Source organism: Tenrec ecaudatus, chromosome X (assembly GCF_050624435.1).
Source record: "Tenrec ecaudatus isolate mTenEca1 chromosome X, mTenEca1.hap1, whole genome shotgun sequence".
In the NCBI taxonomy this organism is placed as follows: domain Eukaryota; kingdom Metazoa; phylum Chordata; class Mammalia; order Afrosoricida; family Tenrecidae; genus Tenrec; species Tenrec ecaudatus.
In genome coordinates this window covers 58156167-58164426 of record NC_134548.1, presented here as the reverse complement: position 1 = coordinate 58164426, position 8260 = coordinate 58156167, and positions in this window count along the sequence as shown.

Here is an 8260-nt window from a genome sequence, read left to right as displayed (position 1 = left end):
GTGTAACATATGACAAAATAATTTATGAATTATGAAGGATTCATGAGGGAGGGGGGAAATGAGCAGCCGATATTAAGGGCTCAAGTAGAAGGCAAATGTTTTGAGAATGATGATGGCAACGAATGGACATATGTGCTTGCTTGACACAATGGATGTATGTTGGGATTGTGATAAGAATTGTATGAGTTCCCAATAAGATGATAAAAAAGAAAATAATTTTATAGTTGGGGGGTCACCACAACATGAGTTGTATTAAAAGGTCGCGGCATTAGGAAGGTTGAGAATCTTAAAGTCTTCTTTAGTGAAGTGTCTCTTCATGTCCTCTGCCCATGCCTCAATTGAATTGTTTGCCATTTTTTGTTGAGTTATTGAAGTTTATAATGAATTTTAAAGATTAAATCTGATGTCTAATAGGTCATTGCCAACCATTTTTCCGAGTCTGTGGCTTTTTATTCTTTTGGTGAACCTTTGATGTATATTTTGTCATCTATTTTGTCCTCTACTGTGTGTGTTTCCCTCATATTTGGTGCCCTGTATTAGGGCCCTTGAGTTTTTCCCTGTTTTCTCTTGATGATATTCATAGCTCTAAGATTTACATTTGTCCGATCCATCTTCAGTTAATTTTTGTACATGGATGAGGTATGAGTCCTATTTCATTCTTCTGCAAATGGATATCTAATTTTGCCAACACTGTTATTTAAAAAGGCTATCTTTCCCCCATTTAACCTGCTTGTAGGTCCCGAGTGTGGCTCAGGGTGAATGTTAACTGTCAGAAGCGGTAACCCCAAGCCACACTCAGGATTACACTCCAGAGAAGTCCCTTAATGTCCTTTAGTCCGTTGTCAAAGGTCAGCAGCAAACGTATTTACTTTGGATGTGAGAAACCTCCTACTTTCCTTTCATGTAATGTTGGTGATGAGCTTTCCTATTTGAAGAATGATGCTGGAACTGGACCGGGATTGTATTGTGTCTGTACATTGCTTTGGGTTGTAGTGACAATGTTAAGTTTCCGATCCGTGAACATGGTATATACTTCCATTTCGCCTTTTGGGTGGCTGTTGTAACTGCTATTGCTTTTCTGATTTCCTTTTCAGTTAGCATAAAGGAATGCAACTAATTTTTGCATATTGATCTTTTACCTTGCCACTTTGCTGAATCTTTCAGTTAGTTCTAACAATTTTCTTGCCAAGTCTTTGGGATTACCTATGTGTAGGGTCATATCATCTGCAAATAGAGTTTTACTTCTTTGCCAATTTTGAAGACTTAATTTCCCTTTGTTGCCTGATAGCTCAGGCTACGATTTCCAGCACAGTATTAAATTGGAGTACTGATGAAGGTTGTACTGGTTCCCAATCTCAAAAGGGATGCTTTCTTTCCATTGAGAGTAATGTTAGGTGTTAGTTTTGTAAATAGACCCTTTATTATATTGAGGAATTTCACTTCTATTCTTTTTTTTCAATGTTTATGTCAGGAATCTGTGTTAGATTTTGTCAAATACCTTTTCTGTATCAATTAATATGATCATGTGATTCTTTTCCTTTGTTTGATTTGTGTGACAGGGTATACTAGTTGTTTTTCTAATGTTGAACCACCCTTGCACACCTGGTATAAATCCCATTTGGTTTTTATGTATTATTTTTTTCATATAATGTTGAATTCTATTGGCTGCAATTTTGTTTAGAATTTCGGTGTCTATGATTATCAAAGATATTGGTGTATAATCTTATTCAGTGATATCTCTGCCTGGTTTTGGTATTAGGATTATGCTTGCTATATAAAATGAATTTGGCAGTTTTTCATCCCTTTCTATAGTCTAGAGTAGTTTGAATATAATTGTGTCAAGTATTCTCTGAATGTTTGGTAGCATTTACCAGTGAAGCCATCTGAGCCTAGACTTTTTTTGTCAGGAGTGTTTTAATGACCTTATCAGTTTCTTTTTTGTTATGGGTCTGTTCAGATTTTCTATTTCAGTTTTTTAATTTAGGGAGGTATTGTGCTTCTAAAAATATCCCCATTTCTTCTAGGTTTTCAAGGTTGTTGGAAAGCAGTCCTCTATGTTATTGTTAGGTGCCATTGAGTCAAGGAACACTGTGTACAACAGAATGAAACACTGCCCTGTCCTGCACCATCCTTATAATTGCTCTTATGTTTGAGCCCTTTGTTGCAGCCACTGTGTTAATCTATCAACTCTTTTGCTTCCCCTCTACTTTACCAAGTATGATATTATTTTCCAGGAACTAGTCTCTCCTAATAACATATCCAAAATATGCGAGATGAAGTTTCGCCATCCTTGCTTCTAAAGAGCATTCTGGCCATGCTTCTTACAAGACGGATTAGTTTGTTCTTTTGGCAGTCCATGTTACTTTCAATATTCTTTGTCAACACCATAATTCAAATGCATAGATTTTTTTCTTTGATATTCTTATTTAGTGTCCAGCTTTCACATGCATATAAGCCGTTGAAAATACCATTGCTAGCTGATGCCAGGGGCTTGGGTGGAAAGCAAATGTTTTGAGAATGATGAGGGCAACAAATGCACAAATGTGCTTTCCACAACTGATATTGATATATGCATGGATTGGGATAAGAGTTGTATGAGCCCCTAATAAAATGATTAAAAAAGAAAATACCGTTGCTTAGGTCAGGCATACCTTAGTCCTTCATCATTTATAGGATTCTGTTATCCTTTTATTTCAGTTGATTCTATTGTGATGTCATTTCTCATTCTTGTTATTTGTATCTTTCCTTCTATCTTTTGTTAGATTTTCCAATAAGTTGTTGATTTTGTTAATCCTTTCAAGGAATCAACATCTTGTCTTGTTGATTCTTTCCATTGTTTTAAAATTTCATTTATTTCTCATCTAATCCTTATTTCTTTTCTTCTGGTGCTGCTTTTTCCCTAATTGCTGAATATATTAGGTTAAAGTATTGATTTATGTTCTTTCTTTTTTGATGTATGTGTTTATTGATTAAAATTGCCTCTAAACACTGCTTTTGCTGCGTCAAAAAGGTTTTGACATGTGTTTTCATAGATGTTTAATTGAAGGAATTTTAACTCTTCCTCCCATATCTTCTTTTACCTAGTACTTTTAATGAGGGTGTTATTTAATTTCCCAGTATTTGATTTTTTGCCTTTATCTTTCCATTATGTTCTATTCTGGGGAATGTTCAATGTGTAATAAAAAAAGAATGTACATAGTGATGATGTTGGGTGGAGTGTTACACATATGTCTATGAGATTAAGTTGGCTGATTAAATTGTTCAGTTCTCCTGTGTATTTGTTGAGTTTCTTTCTAGTTCTGCTATACTTCATCAAAAGTGGTATAGTTAAATCCCCTACTATTGTAGCATTGTCTATTTCTCTCTAAAGGTGCATAGATACTTATTATAGTTATGTTATTTTCTGCACTGGACCCGTTAATCATTTTAAAATGTCCTTCCTTGATTCTGCATTTTACCTTAAAGCCTATTTTATCAGAAATCAGTATTGGCACTCTTGCTGTTTTTTTATTGCTATTTTGTTGTTAGGCACCATACTTCCCGTCCAGTTCGTAATGATCACATGTTCACCAGAATGAAACATTGCCTGGTCCTGTGCCATCCTCACAATACTTCTTATGCTTGAGCCACTGTTGCAGCCACTGTATCAATCCATCTCCTTGATGGTTTTCCACTTTTCATTGATTATCTAAATTTCCAAGCAAAATGTCCTTGTCCAGGGACTCATAACATGTCCAAAACACATGAAACATAGTCTCACCATCTTCACTTCTAAGGCGCATGCTGGCTGTACTTATTCCAAGACAGATTTGTTTGTTCTTGTAGCCCATGGTACTTTTGAAATTCTTCACGAACATCATAATTCAAATACTTCAATTCTTTGCCAGTCTGAAATGTTATCAATTGTTTGTTATGATCCACACAGTTGAATGTCTTTGCATAATCAATAAAACACATGTAAACACTTGTTTGGTACTTTCTGCTTTCGTCAAAATCCATCCAACATCAGCTATTATATTCCTTGTTCTACAATGTCTTCTGAATCTGACTTGAATTTCTGGGAGCTCCCTATCGATGACCTGCAGCAACGGTGTTTTAATTAGCTCCCACATAATTTTACTTCCATGTGATGTTAAGATTGTTACATAATTTCTGCATTCTGTTGGGTCACATTTCTTTGGAATGGGCACAAATATTCATCTCTTTCAGTAGGTTGGCCAGGTAGCTGTCTTCCAAAAAAAAAAAAAAAGAAGAAACCAATCTATCTTGGAAGAAGTACAGCCAGAATACATCTTAGAAGTGAGGATGATGAGACTTCCTCTTAGGGAAGTTTGAGCAGGTTGTTAGGAGAGACTAGTCCCTGGAAAAGGACATCATGTTTGGTCAGTGGCTGCAGTAATGGGCTCCAACATAACAAGTGTATGGTTAGGTCACGATTGGGCAGTGTTCCATTCTGTTTTGCATGGGCTCACTATGAGTCAGTAGCAACATAATGGCACCTAATCACAATAAGGAACTTTGTTACAGGAGATATACAAGCCAGTGTTAAGGGACTGCAACTGGAGGTCCATGCATATGTGTGTGTGTGAGGGGTGGTTTCAGCAAAGACACCCTTGCTGCTTAAGGTATTTGTTTATTATTACTCCTCTTAGTTTGTGCTGGCTGTTTTTCACCGTGGGTATATATTTCAAACTATTGAAAATAACTATCGTATATACTCGTGTATAAGCCGAGTTTTTCAGCACAAAAATGTGCTGAAAAACTGGGGTTCGGGTTATACACGGGTCAGTGGTACCCCAGCGAGATGTAACATCTCACTGCGCCCCCTCCCCTCCCCCCCCCACGAGGTAATGGGACAAGCGCCATTTCTCCGCTGTTGATTCAAAGCCCTGCTGACACTGCAGGGCTTTGAATGTTTGTTTACGCACATCTAACCAATCAGAGCAGTCCTATGACGTGGACGGCTCCAATTCGCAGATGCACCCAAAGTGATTCACTTACGCAGGCAGCTGAACTGGCAAGGATGTGTCTGTGGCTGTGCTCCGTCTCTCCCCTCTGGTCTCTGTGTCAATTCACATCCTGTATCCCCCACCCGCATGGACTCTCCCCCCCACTCCTTCCGGCTAACACGTCGCGGGGGGAGGGGGTATTACCATGAAAGTTCTTTTTCAAAGTCTTGTTGTTTTATCCTATTAGAAATGGATACTCTTGAACCAAAACAAAAACGCTGGTCATGTGAGGCTGGTTTCAAAATGAAGGTTGTGTCAAGAGCAGAAGAGAGCAATAACAGTATTGCAAGTAGGGAATTCTGTGTTGACGAAAAGTGAGTGAGGGAGTGGCGGAAAATGAAGGCTGACTTGGAACAGATTCTAAAAGCTGAAAAAGCTCGTCATGGTTTAACATCTTTTATGGGGCTCTAGAGAGTGAATTGCATAAATGGGTTATGGAGTGTCATCAAAATGGTTACTGCGTAACATGCATGGGAATCCACACACGTGCTCTACAAATGGCTAAGGATGACAAATATAAAGCACCAGGCATTGAAAAATTTGCTGCATCAGCAGGATGGTGTACCTGCTTCATGAATACGTTTGGCCTACTATGTTAGAGACAAAGAACAAAGATTTTCCAGAAATTGCCACAAGACCTTGAAGAAAAAATTATGTCATTCCAGTCATTTAATATAAAACAAAGAAGGATTTATAATTATGACCTGGCAGCTATTGGGAATATGGATGAAACAGCCATGACTTTTCATCTTCCAAGCAACAGAACTGTGGCAAATTTAGGAGAAAAAAGACATTTTTCTCAAAACCACAGGAAACGAACAAAAACACTTTACAGTTGTTCTATCATGTTTGGCTAATGGAACTAAGCTGCGTCCTGTCATTACTTTTAAAAGAAAGGTCTTGCCTAAAAAGATCAATTTCCCACCAAGAATTATTGTGCGTACGCATGTTAAAGGCTGGATGGATGAAGACGGAACAAAAAAATGGCTGGAAGAAATTTGAAACCGACGACCAGGAGCAGCCTTAAAGAAAAAGCCATCGTTACTTGTTTGGGATATGTTCAGAGCCCACCTATCGGATGACATAAAAAAATTGGCAAAATCTAGCAAAGTTATTTTAGCCATTATTCCAGGTGGGCTTACATCTGTACTGCAGCCTCTGGATGTATCTTTGAATAAACCTTTTTTAAAGACCATGTGCGAAGGATGTGGCATGAATGGATGTCATCTGGTCAAGCCCGACTAACAAAAGGAGGAAATCTCATGAAGCCTGACATAGAGTTAATAGCAAAGTGGGTTCGAGAGGCATGGGAAGACATTCCAGAAGACATGGTGCAACGTGCCTTCCAGAAATGCAGTATTAGTAATGCTATGGATGGCAGTGAAGACTGCGCTTTGTATGAAAATGACAGCAGTGATGGTGATGACGGCGATCTCAGTGAGGACACAGTCCATGATGACCTCACACCAGCTGAAGCTCTGCATTGGGATACGGATGATGATGATGAGGAATCCAGTTTTGAAGGATTTTAACTCTTTACATTTTAGCTTGGTTGCTGATTGAGCTCAGGGAATAGTATTCCTAAGGTATGATTGTTGATACCTTATTGTTTTTGTTGAACCTATTTTCCACTTACTGTGCTGGTTTACTAATGTTAAATGACTTGTCCTTTTATTTATGTTTTTATTTAAAATAAATATTTAAACGCATTACCCCATTGATGTCTCAACTTAAGTAATTTTATTTTCATTTGTTTTGATTATTGAAACTCACCAATAGTTTCTGCATTTTCCACCCTAGGCTCATACTCGAGTCAATCAGTTTTTCTGGTTTCCCAGGTAATAATTAGGTACCTCGGCTTATACTCGGGTCATCTTATATTCGAATATATACGGTACTTCCAATGGACATGCCCTCTTCCATTGACTTCTCTTCCACTTTCCTTCCTCGGGAAATACAGGTATCCTACCATACCCAGAACAAACACCTCAGTGAGGCCTTGTCCAACTCATGTAGGATTGCCTAAGACTTTCCCAGTTGGTTTTACCACTGAAAGATTGATGTTAAAGGCAAATCAGGATACTTGACCATCTTACAGGAGTAAACCTGATATGGGCAGATTTCAAGAGTAACTGGCAGGTGCTTTGACTGTGGACCAACAGAAGGGCCCCATAGCTCTTGCCTGCCTGCTTTACCAATCAAGAGGTTCCAGCCAACAGCAGATCAGATGTGGCACTTGAGGTGACTTGAGCCTGCCTATAGGACTGGCTTAGTAAAGTAGAGGGGCAACAAAAATGAGTGGGCCCTCCACAGAATAGATTGAGACAGTGGCTGCAACCAGTGGCCAAACATGAGAAAAATTATGAGGGTGGTGCAGGACGGAGTGGTGTTTTGTTCTATTGTACATAGAGGAGATATGAGTCAGAACCAGCTTGACCACTCCTAACAAAACAACAGGACCAGCTGTTCTTTGTGAGTTTGGCGAAAAACAACTCAGCTTGAGACTCCTCTTCTGGACCTACCTCTTCAGGAAAATATATGAAGGTGTGACTGTGTTTGTGGGACTAGAGAACTTCAGAGAATCGTGGGTGAGGAATTATTACTGAGTCAAAGAGATTGTGTGTATGTTTCAGTGCTAGTGCTGTATGTCTGGGTACCATTGTGTATAGGGCAGATTGTGAGTAACCAAATGGGCTTGCGGATGAGCTTGTAAGCTGTACTGTGTATCTATGGTTCTAAAAATGGATGTGTACCTGTGTGACCACACCTGGCTGAGGCCTGGGTCATTGAGACTGTGTGAATGCTAGTAAATACTTGATTTGAGAGAGTGGCTATCAAGAAGAAAGAAAGAGTGGCTATCAGTTGGTGTGTCTCTTTCTGAGGCATGGTTTGTGTGTATAATCATGCTGCATGGGATTGCTTCTATGTTTGGGACTGGTTTTCTTGTGGCCAAAAAAGTGTGTCAATTTGTCCTGGGAGGTCTTTCTGGACTTGTGTATACTTCCTGCATAGTGATGAAGCCAGCCAGGCGTCCTCAAACTACAGCCCCCGGGCCACATGCGGCCTGCCGAGGACATTTATCCAGCCCGCCGGGTGTTTTTGCCCCGTTTGTTTTTTTACTTCAAAATAAGATATGTGCAGTGTGCATAGGAATTTGTTCGTAGTTTTTTTTAACTATAGTCCAGCCCTCCAACAGGTCTGAGAGACAGCAAACTGGCCCCCTGTTTAAAGAGTTTGAGGACCCCTGCTGT